Below are 15,829 nucleotides of genomic sequence, written 5' to 3'. Positions count from 1 at the left end.
AATTCCGTGAGAAGTGAAACAATCTAGAGTAAGAAAAGGACCAAAATGGAAGGGACGGGAACATTAATGAGTCTATTTTTTTGGAGAAATCCAATATTGGACACAGGGTGTTTGAAACAATCCTGAGACAGAACATTACTGTCCAGCTCAGGGACAGGGTTATACAGAGCAGCAGGAACAATGACTGAGGGCCAGAATGAACATGTTCAGTGCCCAATGGGGGCCCAGTAAATCCTGTCCCAGTCACTGAGGTGGTCTTGGGTATTTACCCAGCATTCCCCGCGATGGAGAATGTGCCGAGCCCAGACTACAGGGGCCCAGTGCGCAGGCGCGGGACCTGGCTGTATTTGGAGCATGCGCGGTGCGTGTAATGGCGGAGCGGCTGTGGTGTAATGTGCTCCGCCAAACAGCTCCTACTCCGCGGGGCGGAGGGGAGTAAAGGACCAGCGGGGAGCCGGGGAGGCTTCAGAAACACCTGGTGCCCGCCGGAAGCCCGGAATAACAACCGGAATATCGGCGGCTGCAGCCTCGAGGCTTTTTCCCGGTCACAGGCCCAGGGTAACGGCGGCCATCTTTGTACAGGAAGGCAGGGTCAGTCCTCCGCCATCTTGGTTCAGTGTGCAGCAAAGCGCATGCGCGGCCATCTTGGTAAAGTAACAGCTGAGTTATTTTATTCTCACACCTCGGATTTCTCTCATTGTTCTGATCTCCAAAGTGTATCGTCCCAACCTTCTCAACCTGTCCTCATCAGAGAACCCCCTCCTCGCCGGAATCAACCTCTGAACAGCCTCCAGTGTAAGTATATCCTTCCTTAAACACACAGTATTCCAGGTGTGGTCCCACCAACACCCTGTACACTTGGAGCAGCACTTCTCTGCTTAAATACACAGTATTCCAGGTGTGGTCCCACCAACATCCTGTGCACTTGGAGCAGGATTCTCTGCTTAAACACACAGTATTCCAGGTGTGGTCTCACCAATACCCTGCACACTTGGAGCAGGACTTCTCTGCTTAAACACACAGTATTCCAGGTGTGTTCCCACCAACACCCTGTACACTTGGAGCAGCGCTTCTCTGCTTTTTATTCTATCCCCCTGACAATAAAGGCCAACATTACATTTGCCTTCCTGACTACTTCCTGAACCTGCAGACTAACTTTTTGTGTTTTATGCACAAACACCCTCAGGTCTCTCTGTCCTGTAGCACTTTGCAATTTTTCTCCATTTAAATTCTAATTTGCTTTTCTATTATTTCTGCCAACGTGGATAACCTCATATTTTCCCATATTATACTCCATCTGACAAATTTTTGCCCACTCATTTACCCTGTCTATATCCCTTTGCAGATTTTTTTTGTCCTAAATTTGCTTTCCCACCTATCTTTGTATCATCAGCAAACTTGGCTATATTACACTCGGTTCTTTTATCCAAGTCATTAATAAAGATTTTAAATAGTTGAGGACCTAGCACCGATTCCTGCGGCACCCCACTAGTCACCATTTGCCAACCAGAAAAAGACCCATTTATCCCGACTCTCTGTTTTCTGTTAGTTAGCCTATCCTCTATCCATGCTAATATACTGCTCCCAATCCAGTGAGCTTTTATCTTGTGCAGTAACCTTTTATGTCCCACCTTATCAAATGCTTTCTGGGAATCCAAATACACCACATCCACTGGTTCCGCCTTATCCATCCTACTCATTATATCCTCAAAGAACTCCAGCAAATTTGTCAAACATGATTTCCCTTTCATGAAGCCATACTGACTCTGCTTGATTGAATCAAGCTTTTCCAAATGTCCCACTACTGCTTCCTTAATAATGGTCTGCAGCACTTTCCCAATGACAGATGTTAGGCTAACTGGTCTTTAGTTTCCTGCTTTTTGTCTGCCTCCTTTTTTAAATATAGGCGTTACATTTTCGGTTTTCCAATCTGTTGGGACCGCCCCAGAATCCAGGGAATTTTGGTAGATTACAACTAATGTGTCCACTATCTCTGCAGCCACTTCTCTTAAGATCCTACGATGTAAACCATCAGGGCAAGGTGACTTGTCTGCCTTTAGTCCCATTATTTTACCGAGTAGTACTTCATTCTGAATCGTTATTGTATTAAGTTCTTCCCTCACTATAGCCCCTTGATTATCCACTTTGGTATTACTCTCAGTGACTGAGTGTTTTACTGTAATTAAACTAATCTTGGACTGTCTCTGTCAGATATTAACTCCGGCACGGTCCCAGCAAACACTCCCACTCCCTCGTCCCTCTGATGTTTCTGCAGAATTGCTTTGTGAAGACGGGCTCATGGAGAGAAACACCCTGCACGGAATGATCCCAAATTGAGCATCTCCAAGGGACAAGGCTTGCAGCTTTAATCATTCTCTGTCCTTTCCCCCCAGGCCCAGTTCCTTTGCTCAGATTCTGATAAAAGTAAATTGGGAAAAGTGCACTTTGATTTTTACAGATTGAATTATTGCAGAGAGCTGCGCATGCGCGGTTCAGCCCCACCCTCTGTGTCATTCCCAGTGAGCAGAAGAGCACATGTGTCCTCCCCTCCCCCAGCCCTGCCTCTGATCGCCATTCACTCAGTGAGCAGAAGAAGATGGTTTAAAACAGCCAGGAATGGAGGCACCGCGGCCCCGGGGTAAGGCAGCGAGCAGCAGCCTCCTTACAGCAGCACAGCGCTTTGGGAGTGTGTCCGCAGATGGGCTCAGAGATCGGCATTGAGTCCGGGGGGAGTTCAGGGGGAGTCGGGGGCTGTGTGTAAGAGGCAGAGTGGACCAAGAATCAGTGTCAGTGTGTGGTGTGAGTGGGGGAAGGGAGAGGCCATTCTCGGGCTGTGTGTGGATAGCGTGTGTCCAGGGTAAGGGAGACAGAATGGTCAGAATCTGCTGTTTACAATCTGCTGCTTTCTCTCTCCAAACCAGGAGTGAATGTTCCTGATTCAGTTCCAATCTCACCGTGTCTGTAGTTCTTGGACAGTGAGCAGTGGAAACACACCTGTCAGTGAGGATGTGGGGAGTTTCGCAAAGTGCATCTATTGCAGGCACCAGGAGAGGAGTGTGGGAGAAGATATTTTAAAGACCAGTTATATTGTTTCGGTGAGCTGAGTTCTCCAGAACCATGTTGCTGGTGGTTGAGAGATACATTGTCGCTCCCTCATATTCTCCCCCGCATCCATCTCTTAGAACTAATAATGTTCTCGTATTATTATTCTCAGAGCAAAATTCTTCAACCAGCCAGAACAAATGTGATCTTTCCTCCACCCGGAACACAAGGAACAGTGCAGGCAGCTCCTTCTCACACACAGTAAGTAGATTATCACTCACAGAGCGCAGAGACACAGAACTGGCCTCAATCCTATTGTCACAGACAGCAGAAGCTGTCAGTCCCACAGTGATCCGAAGTGGCAGAGTTACATTGTGAATCTTACAGCCACATGGAGCAGTAGAATCACATGCTGTTTCACCATTGAAACAGATCACACTGACAGGTACATTAAACACACACACTCACTTGCCAGAAACTGGCAGGTAGAGAATAAAAGACAATCATCTATCAGAAAAAGTGTCCAATGGAATGTATAAACCACACTCGCATATCAGAAGCTGATGGTTACAGAGCAAAAGCCATATTCACGTTTCAGAATCTGACGGATTCAGTATTTAAACCCCCCGAACATACCAGAAGATGACAGGTGCAGAATAAAACCCACATTCCCGTAGCATAGACTGACAGATACACACACCCACATATATGAAAGTGACAGTAACAGAATAAAATCCCCACTTGCATACCAGAGAGTGAAAGGTAAAGTGTAAATCCCATGAGCACATATCGGAAAACTGAAAGGCAGTAAGTAAAATTGTTACTTGCATCTCAGAAACTGATCGGGGCAGAGTAAAACCCACACACGCACATCAGAAAAAATGACACAGAGAAGGCAAAATCTTTATTCACATATCAGAGAAATACAGGTTAAAAGTAAAATTAATTCTCATGTTCACATACTAGAGACTGGCTGATACAGAGTAAATTCCACACTCACATAGCAGGAACTGACAGGTACTGTCTAAAACACAATCAAGTAGCAGGAACAAATAGGTACAGTCGAACATAGCAGAAACTGAGAAGCATAGATTATACCTGAACACACAACAAAACCTGACAGTTACAGAAAAATACACACACTTGAATATCAGAGACTGAGTGATACGGTATAAAACCCACACTCACATATGAGCGACTGAGTGATACAGTATAAAACCCACACTCACATATCAGAGGCTGACATATTACAATCCATATTCCCATAACACAAATTGACATACAGTGACATGCCCAGACTCATGTTCCAGTAATTGACAGGTACAGGGTGAAGATCTCTCTTTCATTCCAGAAACTGACAGGGACAAAGGAAAGTCCACTCACAATTAAGCAGAAACTGGCAGTTATAGAGTGAGGCCCACAATCACATGTCAGAACTTGACAGGTACAGAATAAAACCCAGACTCCCATAACAGAAATGGAGAGATACAGAGAAAGGACCACACTCATAGCAGAGACAGATAGATATAGAGTAAAACTCAGACTCATTTACCAGAGACCGACTGAGTCAGCATAAACACTCACCTCCATAACACAAATTGAGAGTTAAAAAGAAAAACGAATACTCGATCAGGAATTGGTGGTACACAGTAAAACAATACTAACATACTGGAGAATGACGGATATGGAGTAGAGCTCACATTCACATAACAGATGGATAGATACAGCGCAAAATACACATCACACACCAAGAATGGAAAGAAACATAGAAAATAGGTGCAGGAGCAGGCCATTTGGCCCTTCGAGCCTGCACCGCCATTCAATATAATCATGGTTGATCATGCAACTTCAATACCCCACTCCCGCTTTCTCTCCCTATCCCTTGATCCCCTTAGCCGTAAGGGCCACATTTAACTCCCTCTTGAATATATCCAACGAACTGGACTCCACAACTTTCTGTGATAGAGAATTGCACAGGTTTACCACTCTCTGGGTGAAAAAGTTTCTCCTCATTTCAGTCCGACATGACTTACCCCTTATCCTTAGACTGTGACCCCTGGTTCTGGACTTTCCCAACATCAGGAACATTCTTCCTGCATCTAACCTGTCCAGTCCTGTCATAATTTTATATGTTTCTATGAGATTCCCTCTCATTCTTCTAAATTCCAGTGAGTGTAAGCCTAGCCGATCCAGTCTTTCTTCATATGTCAGTCCTGCCATGCCGGAAATTAGTCTGGTGAACCTTCACTGCACTCCCTCAATAGCAAGCACGTCCTTGCTCAGATTAAGAGACCAAAACTGCACATCATACTCAAGGTGTGGTCTCACCAAGGCCCTGCACAACTGCAGTAACACCTCCCTGCTCCTACACTCAAATCCTCTCGCTATGAAGGCCAGCATGCCAGTTGCTTTCTTTACTGCCTGCTGGACCTGCATGCCTACCTTCAGTGACTGATGTACCATGACACCCAGGTATCTTTGAACCTCCCCTTTTACGAATCTGTCACCATTCAGGTAATAATCTGCCTTCCTGTTTTTGCCACCAAAGTGGATAACCTCACATTTATCCACATTTTCCTGCATCTGCCATGCAATTGCCCACTCACCTAACCTGTCCAATTCACCCTGCAGCCTCTTCGCATCCTCCTCACAGCTCACACTGCCACCCAGCTTTAGTGTCATCTGCAAACTTGGAGATATTACTTTCAATTCCATCGTCTAAATCATTAATATATATTGCAAATAGCTGGGGTCCCAGCACTGAACCTTGTGGCACCCCACTAGTCACTGCCTGCCATTCTGAAAAGGATTCCCACTCTTTGCGTCCTGTCTGCCAACCAGTTCTGCCTCCACGTCAGTACATTACCCCCAATACCATGTGCTTTAATTTTGCACACTAATCTCTGGTGTGGGACCTTGTCAAAAGCTTTTTGAAATTCCAAATACACCAAATCCACTGGTTCTCCCTTATCCACTCTACTAGTTACATCCTCAAAAACCTCTAGAAGATTTGTCAAGCTTGATTTCCCTTTCATAAATCCATGCTGACTTGGAGCGATCCTGTCACTACTTTCCAAATGCTCTGCTATTACATCTTTCATAATTGATTCCAGCATTTTCCCCACCACTGATGTCAGGCTAACCGGTCTATAATTCCCTGTTTTCTCTCTCCCTCCTTTTTTAAAAAGTGGGGTTACATTAGCTACCCTCCAATCCATAGTAACTGATCCAGAGTCCATGGAATTTTGAAAAATGACCACCAATGTATCCATTATTTCTAGGGCCACTTCTTTAACTACTCTCGGATGCAGACTGTCAGACCCTGGGGATAAATTGGCCTTCAATCCCATCAGTTTCCCTCCAAGCATTTCCTGACTAATAAGGATTTCCCTCAGTTCCTCCTTCCCGCTAGACCCTCGGTCCCCTAGTATTTTTGGGAGGTTATTCATGTCTTCCTTACTGAAGACAGAACCAAAGTATTTGTTCAGTTGGTCTGCCATTTCCTTGTTCCCCATTATGAATTCGCCTGATTCTGACTGCAAGGGACCTACATTAGACTTCACTAATCTTTTTCTCTTCACATATCTATAGAAGCTTTTGCAGTCAGTTTTTATGTTCCCTGCAAGCTTACTCTCATATTCTATTTTCCCCCTCCTAATTACACCCTTAGTCCTCCTCTGCTGAATTCTAAATTTCTCCCAGTCCTCAGGTTTGCTGCTTTTTCTGGCCAATTTCTATGCCTCTTCCTTGGATTTAACACTGTCCCTAATTTCCCTTGTTAGCCACGGTTGAGCCACCATTCCTGTTTCATTTTTACGCCAGACAGGGATGTACAATAGTTGTAATTCATCCATGTGATCTTTAAATGTCTGCCATTGCCTATCCACCGTCAACCCTTTAAGTTTCATTCGCCAGTTTATCCTATCCAAATCACGTCTCATACCATCGAAGTTTCCTTTAAGTTCCGGACCCTAGTCTCTGAGTTAACTGGGTTGCTCTCCATCTTAATGAAGAATTCTACCATATTATGGTCACTCTTCCCCAAGGAGCCCTGCAAGACCAGATTGCTAATTAATCCTCTCTCGTTACACAAAACCCAGTCTAGGATGGCCTGCTCTCTCATAGGTTCCTCGACATATTGGTCTAGAAAACCATCCCTTATACACTCTAGGAAATTTTCCACCACAGTATTGCTACAAGTTTGGTTAGCCCAATCAATATGTAGGTTAAAGTCACCCATGATAACTGCTGTACCCTTATTGCACCGCGTCGTTAATTTCCTGTTTGATGCAATCCCCAACCTCCCTACGACTGTTTGGTGGTCTGTACATAACCCCAACTAACATTTTTTGCCCTTTGATGTTTCGCAGCTCTACCCATATAGATTCCACATTATCCCAGCCAATGTCCTTACTTACTATTGCATTAACCTCCTCTTTAACCATTAACGCTACCCCACCTCCTTTTCCTTTCTGGCTATTCTTCCTGAATATTGAATACCCCTGGATGTTATGTTCCCAACTTTGGTTACTCTGAAGCCATGTCTCTTAAATCCCAATGACATCATATCCGTTAACAGCTATCTGCGCAGTTAATTCGTCCACCTTATTACAAATGCTTCTCGCTTTGAGACTCAGAGCCTTCAGGCTTGTTTTTTTAACACTCTTTGTCCTTTTAGAATTATGTTGTAATGTGGCCCTTTTTGATACAGAATGAAACCCACAGACAATTACCAGAAATTGACAGGTACAGGATAAAATCCACCTCTCATATCAGAAACTAACATAGAGTAAAACCCTCATCCACATACCAGAAGTGGACAGATAGAGTCAAATCCACACTCCCATACCAGACACCCACTATATAAGAAAATAAGAACATAAGAAATAGGAGCAGGAGCAGGCCATACGGCCCCTCGAGCCTGCTCCACCATTTAATACGATCATGGCTGATCCGATCATGGACTCCGGACCACTTCTCTGCTCGCTCCCCATAACCCCTTATTCCCTTATCGGTTAAGACACTGTCTATCGCTGTCTTAAATATATTCAGTGTCCCAGCTTCCACAGGTCTCTGAGGCAGAGAATTCCACAGGTTTACAACCCTCTGAGAGAAAAAAATTCCTCCTCCTCTCAGTTTTAAATGGGGGGGGCCCTTATTCTCAGATTATGCCCCCTAGTTCTAGTTTCCCCTATCAGTGAAAACATCCTCTCTGCGACTACGTTGTCAAGCCCCCTCATAATCTTATACGTTTCGAGAAATCACCTTTCATTCATTCTTATGAATTCAATGAGTAGAGGCCCAACCTCCTCAACCTTTTCTCATGTCAAGCCCCTCATCTCTGGAATCAACCAACTGAACCTTCTCTCAACTTCCTGCAAAGCAAGTATATCCTTTCATAAATATGGAAACCAAAACTGCACGCAGTATTCCAGGTGTGGCCTCACCAATACCCTGTGTACATGCAGCAAGATTTCCCTGCTTTTACACTCCAGCCCCTTTGCAATAAAGGAAAAGATTGCATTGGCCTTCCTGATCACGTGCTGTACCTGCATTCTAACCTTTTGTGTTTCATGCACAAGTACCCCCAAGTCCCGTTGGACTGCAGCACTTTGCAATCTTTCTCCATTCAAATAATAACTTGATCTTCGATTTTTTTTCAGCCACAGTGCATCACTTCACACTTTCCAAAATTATACTCCATCTGCCAAATTATTGCCAACTTACTGAGCCTATCTGTGTCCTTTGGCAGATTTTTTGTGTCCTCCTCACACGTTGCTTTTCCTCCCATCTTTGTATCATCAGCAAACTTGGCTACTTACATAGAAACAAAGAAAATAGGTGCAGGAGTAGGCCATTCGGCCCTTCTAGCCTGCACCACCATTCAATGAGTTCATGGCTGAACATGCAACTTCAGTACCCCATTCCTGCTTTCTCGCCATACCCCTTGATTCCCCTAGTAGTAAGGACTTCATCTAACTCCTTTTTGAATATATTTAGTGAACTGGCCTCAATAACTTTCTGTGGGAGAGAATTCCACAGGTTCACCACTCTCTGGGTGAAGAAGTTTCTCCTCATCTCATTCCTAAATGGCTTACCCCTTATCCTTAGACTGTGACCCCTGGTTCTGGACATCCCCAACATTGGGAACATTCTTCCTGCATCTAACCTGTCTAACCCCGTCAGAATTTTAAACGTTTCTATGAGGTCCCCTCTCATTCTTCTGAACTCCAGTGAAAACAAGCCCAGTTGATCCAGTCTTTCTTAATAGGTCAGTCCCACCATCCAGGGAATCAGTCTGGTGAACCTTCGCTGCACTCCCTCAATAGCAAGAATGTCCTTCCTCAAGTTAGGAGACCAAAACTGTACACAATACTCCAGGTGTGGCCTCACCAAGGCCCTGTACAACTGTAGCAACACCTCCCTGCCCCTGTACTCAAATCCCCTTGCTATGAAGGCCAACATGCCATTTGCTTTCTTAACCGCCTGCTGTACCTGCATGCCAACCTTCAATGACTGATGTATCATGACACCCAGGTCTCGTTGCACCGCCCCTTTTCCTAATCTGTCACCATTCAGTTAATAGTCTGTCTCTCTCTTTTTACCACCAAAGTGGATAACCTCACATTTATCCACATTATAGTTCATCTGCCATGCATTTGCCCACTCACCAAACATATCCAAGTTGCTCTGCAGCCTCATAGCATCCTCCTCGCAGCTCACACTGCCACCCAACTTAGTGTCATCCGCAAATTTGGAGATACTACATTTAATCCCATCTAAATCATTAATCTACAGTGTAAACAGCTGGGGCCCCAGCACAGAACCTTGCAGTACCCCACTAGTCACTGCCTACCATTCTGAAAAGTACCTATTTACTCCTACTCTTTGCTTCCTGTCTGACAACCAGTTCTCAATCCATGTCAGCACACTCCGCAATCCCATGTGCTTTACCTTTGCACATTAATCTCTTGTGTGGGACCTTGTCGAAACCCTTCTGAAAGTCCAAATATACCACATCAACTGGTTCTCCCTTGTCCACTCTACTGGAAATATCCTCAAAAAATTCCAGAAGATTTGTCAAGCATGATTTCCCTTTCACAAATCCATGCTGACTTGGACCTATCATGTCACCTCTTTCCAAATGCGCTGCTATGATATCCTTAATAATTGATTCCATCATTTTACCCACTACTGATGTCAGGCTGACCATTCTATAATTCACTGTTTTCTCTCTCCCTCCTTTTTTAAAAAGTGGTGTTACATTGGCGACCCTCCACTCGATAGGAACTGATCCAGAGTCTATGGAATGTTGGAAAATGACTGTCAATGCCTCTGCTATTTCCAGGGCCACCTCCTTAAGTACTCTGGGATGCAGTCCATCAGGCCCTGGGGATTTATCGGCCTTCAATCCCATCAATTTCCCCAACACAATTTCCCGACTAATAAGGATTTCCCTCAGTTCCTCCTTCTTACTAGAACCTCTGACCTCTTTTATATCCGGAAGATTGTTTGTGTCCTCCTTCATGAATACCGAACCAAAGTACTTGTTCAATTGGTCCGCCATTTCTTTGTTCCCCGTTATGACTTCCCCTGATTCTGACTGCAGGGAACCTACGTTTGTCTTTACTAACCTTTATCTCTACTAACCTTTATCTCTTTACATATCTATAGAAACTTTTGCAATCCGCCTTAATGTTCCATGCAAGCTTCTTCTCGTACTCCATTTTCCCTGCCCTAATATAACCCTTTGTCCTCCTCTGCTGAGTTCTAAATTTCTCCCAGTCCCCAGGTTCACTGCTATTTTTGGCCAATTTGTATGCCACTTCCTTGGTTTTAATACTGTCCCTGATTTCCCTTGATAGCCACCGTTGAGCCACCATCCCTTTTTTTCTTTTTACGCCAGACAGGAATGTACAATTGTTGTAGTTCATCCATGCGGTCTCTAAATGTCTGCCATTGCCCATCCAGAGTCAACACCTTAAGTATCATTCGCCAATCTATCCTAATCAATTCAGGCCTCATACCTTCAAAGTTACCCTTCTTTAAGTTCTGGACCATGGTCTCTGAATTAACGGTTTCATTCTCCATCCTAATGTAGAATTCCACCATATTATGGTCACTCTTCCCCAAGGGGCCTCGCACAACGAGATTCCTAATTAATCCTCTCTCATTACACAACATCCAGTCTAAGATGGCCTCCCCCCTAGTTGGTTCCTTGACATATTGGTCTAGAAAACCATCCCTTATTCACTCCAGGAAATCCTCCTCCACTATTGCTTGCAGTTTGGTTAGCCCAGTCTATGTGCATATTAAAGTCACCCATTATAACTGCTGCACCTTTATTGCATGCACCCCTAATTTCCTGTTTGATGCCCTCCCCAACATCATTACTACTGTTTGGATGTCTGTACACAATACCCACTAACGTTTTTTGCTTTTGGTGTTCTGCAGCTCTCCCCATATAGATTCCACATCATCCAAGCTGAAAACCTTCATAACTGTTGCATTAATCTCCTCTTTAACCAGCAATGCTACCCCACCTCCTTTTCCTTTTATTCTATCCTTCCTGAATGTTGCATACCCATGGATGTTGAGTTCCCAGCCCTGATCATCCTGGAGCCACGTCTCTGTAATCCCAATCACATCATATCTGTTAACATCTATTTGCACAGTTAATTCATCCACCTTATTATGGATACTCCTTGCATTAAGACACAAAGCCTTCAGGCTTGTTTTTTTAACACACTTTGTCCTTTTAGAATTTTGCTCTACAGTGGCCCCTCGGTCCCTTCTTCCAAGTCGTTAATATAGATTGTAAATCGTTGGGGTCCCAGCACTGATGCCTGCGGCACCCCACTCATTACTGATTGCCAACCCGAGAATGAACCATTTACCCAGACTCTCTGTTGTCTGTTAGTTAGCCAATCCTCTATCCATGCTAATATATTACCCCCAGCCCCGTGAACTTTTATCTTGTGCAGTAACCTTTTATGTGGCACCTTGTCAAATGCCTTCTGGAAGTCCAAATACACCACACCCACTTTATCCACCCTGGCCCATGATGTGAAGTGGAACATAATTCATTGAAAGCACCTCTGACAGTGCTGAGCAGAAACTGACCAAACAAATGTGAAAAATGAATTCCTGAATGTTTGGTATTGTACAAGACAAAAATAGAAGAATGCATTTCTTCCAAATGTCGAGGCCTGGTTTGAATGATGGATTAGTGATTTTGAGATGAGATAAAATTATAACTTTCGCAAACTGTTTAAAAATAGACTGATATTTGAGGACAAAAATATTTCATTTCAGAATTTTTTTCAACATGGTACAAGCAGCGAAGGAGTTTGATGACGTATGCCATTGCCTAAGAGAGAACTGATTTAGTTGGCTACTATTGCATATTTTCTTCTAATTTTTTTAAGTTTTGATTTGCTGTGTATTTCCACCTGTTTTGAATAACACCGAAAATGAAAATAATCATTGCATTTAGGATAAGGGGTCGGCCATTTAGGACTGAGATGAGGATAAACTTCTTCACTCGAGAGTTGTTAACCTGTGGAATTCTCTGCCGCAGAGAGTTGTTGAGACCAGTTCACTGGATATATTCAAGAGGGAGTTAGATATGGCTCTTACGGTTTAGGGGATCAAGAGGTATGGAGAGAAAGCAGGAAAGGGGTACTGAAGGAATGATCAGCCATGATATTGAATGGTGGTGCAGGCTCGAAGGGCCGAATGGTCTACTCCTGCACCTATTTTTCTATGTTTCTATGTTCGTTACATGCTCAAAGAATTCTAGCAAATTTGTCAAACTTAACTTCCACTTCATAAATCCATGCTGACTGTGCCTGACCGAATTATGTTTTTCCAAATGTCGTGCTATTGCTTCTTTAAGAATGAACTCTTCAACATTTTCCCAACCACAGATGTTCGGGTAACTGGGTTATAGTTTCCTGCTTTTTGTCTGCCTCCTTTTTAACCGAGTGTGGCTCTCAGTCCCCGGGCAACACCGAGTGTGGCTCTCAGTCCCCGGGCAACACCGAGTGTGGCTCTCAGTCCCCGGGCAGCACCGTGTGTGGCTCTCGGTCCCCGGGCAACACCGAGTGTGGCTCTCAGTCACCGGGCAACACCGAGTGTGGCTCTCGGTCCCAGGGCAACACCGAGTGTGGCTCTCAGTCACCGGGCAACACCGAGTGTGGCTCTCGGTCCCAGGGCAACACCGAGCGCGGCTCTCAGTCCCCGGGCAACACCGAGTGTGGCTCTCAGTCCCCGGGCAACACCGAGTGCGGCTCTCGGTCCCCGGGCAACACCGAGTGTGGCTCTCGGTCCCCGGGCAACACCGACTGTGGCTCTCGGTCCCCGGGCAACGCCGAGTGTGGCTCTCGGTCCCAGGGCAACACCGAGTGTGGCTCTCGGTCCCCGGGCAACACCGAGTGTGGCTCTCGGTCCCCGGGCAACACCGAGTGTGGCTCTCAGTCCCGGGGCAAGACCGAGTGTGGCTCTCATTCCCGGGGCAACACCGAGTGCGGCTCTCAGTCCCCGGGCAACACCGAGCGTGGCTCTCAGTCCCCGGGCAACACCGAGTGTGGCTCTCGGTCCCCGGGCAACACCGAGCGCGGCTCTCAGTCCCCGGGCAACACCGAGTGTGGCTCTCGGTCCCCGGGCAACACCGAGTGTGGCTCTCGGTCCCCGGGCAAGACCGAGTGTGGCTCTCTGTCCCCGGGCAACACCGAGTGCGGCTCTCAGTCCCCGGGCAACAACGAGCGCGGATCTCCGGCCCTGGGCAACACCGAGCGCGGCACTCGGGCGCTGGGCAACACCGAGCGTGGCTCTCGGTCCCCGGGCAACACCGAGCGCGGCTCTCGGGCCCTGGGCAACACCGAGCGTGGCTCTCGGTCCCTGGGCAACACCGAGCGTGGCTCTCGGGCCCCGGGCGGCGCCGGGCGCGGCTCTCGGGCCCTGGGCAACACCGAGCGCGGCTCTCGGGCCCCGGGCAACACCGGGCGCGGCTCTCGGTCCCCGAGTCAGAGCCACCGGGCCCAGCCCCTCCTCCACACCAGGAAAACAACAACTTACATTTATATAGCAGGCCCAGCAATTCCCAGGCGCTCTGTATCAGGTGGGCGCTGGATGTGGAAGTCACTCACTGGCCTCCTGTGTGGATCTGTTTGTTACATCAGTTTGAGAAGAATGAAGAGGGGGAGAAGTTGCTGGGTTTCACCCTCTGTACTTCTGGGCCCAGTGGGACCAACAATTTCCCATGTAGGCCTGTCGAGGGAGGTGGGTTCCCTTCCCTGAAGGACAGCAGTGACCCAGATGTGGTTTTATGACAATCCGGCAGCTTTCATGGTCACTTTTTTCTCGTGCCGGCCCCACACAGACTCATTCAGCTCAATTTCGCAACCTGCCTTTGTGTTTTTGTGGGTTCTCTCTCACACTCACTTTTCCTGTTTGAAATTCACTTTACAGGGTGTTAAAAGGGGAGGATTTGTAGACTGGAAGCTCAAACCAAACATCACCTCAAGATCTGACAGTCACTCGGTACATCGGGACTGGAATATCATCAGCTTTTGACCATGGAAGCAGAAGGCACCGTTCACAGTGGGGAGAAATGGTACACGTGCTCTGTGTGTGGGAAGGGATTCATTCGATCATCCGACCTGCTGAGACACCAGCGAGTTCACAGTGGGGAGAGACCATTCACATGCTCTGAGTGTGACAAGGGATTCTCTCTGTCAGGCAACCTGCTGAGACATCAGCGAGTTCACAAGTGACTGCAGGGGTTGGATTCTGCTGTTATTCACATCCCGGACTGAATCGTGATCATTCTGACAGTTGGGGTTTATAACTCCTGCAACACTGATGTTAATAACTCCTGAAATCGACTGGAGTTTAATATTTGGGATATAGACACATAAATTAGTTTTGCTTTCAACACATTGCTGTGGATTTTTGTCTTTCCCACCTGAGTGTTTAGCATCACCTGACTGGAGCTGAGAAAGGACAATCTGTGGGGAGGATCTTACGGGAAGATCAGAACTTCAGCCTGGACACAGTCCTTCAGGGCCACACACAGATCTCATTCATCTCAACTCCAATGTGTATTGGCCAACCTACTCAACCTACTCACCAATAAATCAATCCCCTCATCTCTGGAATCAACTCTGGAATCTGCAGCAGACATGAGCAAGGACTTGAGGCTTATTAAAATACACATATTTCATTACAGACAAGGTTAGACTGGGAGAAATGTTCAGTTAGATCATAAGAAATAGTAGCAGGAGTAGGCCATTTGGCCCCTCAGGCTTGCTCCGCCATTCAATAAGGTCATGGCTGATCTGATCATGGACTCAGTTCCACTTCCCTGCCCACTCCCCATAACCCTTTACTCTCTTATCGCTCAAACATCTGTCTATCTCCGCCTTAAATATATTCAAAGACCCAGCCTCCATCGCTCTCCTGGGCAGAGAATTCCACAGATTTACAACCCTCAGAGAAGAAATTCCTCGTCTCAGTTTTAATTGGGTGGCCCATTATTCTAAGACGATGTCCCCTAGTTTAGTTCCCCGTGTAAGTGGAAATATCCTCTCTGCATCCACCTATCAAGCCCCCTCATTATCTTATATTTTGATAAAATCACCTCATTCTTCTGAACTCCAATGTGTTTAGGCCCAATCTACTCAAGCTATCTTTATAAGTCAATCCCCTCATCTCCGAAACAACCTAGTGAACCTTCTCTGAACTGCCTCCAATGAAGGTCTATCCTTCCTTAAATACAGAGACC

The 15,829-nt window shown here is 46.1% G+C and overlaps 1 long non-coding RNA gene across 1 annotated transcript; it reads left to right on the top strand.

Moving 5' to 3' along the window:
- The first annotated feature begins 377 nt into the window (after positions 1 to 377).
- Positions 378 to 14,976, top strand: LOC139256319 (uncharacterized). The gene is made up of 3 exons (XR_011592164.1): positions 378 to 795; positions 3,215 to 3,303; positions 14,515 to 14,976. It is a non-coding gene; the product is annotated as an uncharacterized lncRNA (long non-coding RNA).
- The last annotated feature ends 853 nt before the right edge of the window (positions 14,977 to 15,829 follow it).

The sequence above is a fragment of the Pristiophorus japonicus genome, unplaced genomic scaffold (genome assembly GCF_044704955.1).
Source record: "Pristiophorus japonicus isolate sPriJap1 unplaced genomic scaffold, sPriJap1.hap1 HAP1_SCAFFOLD_71, whole genome shotgun sequence".
Lineage (NCBI taxonomy): Eukaryota > Metazoa > Chordata > Chondrichthyes > Pristiophoridae > Pristiophorus > Pristiophorus japonicus.
This window is presented reverse-complemented; position numbering and strand designations above follow the sequence as displayed.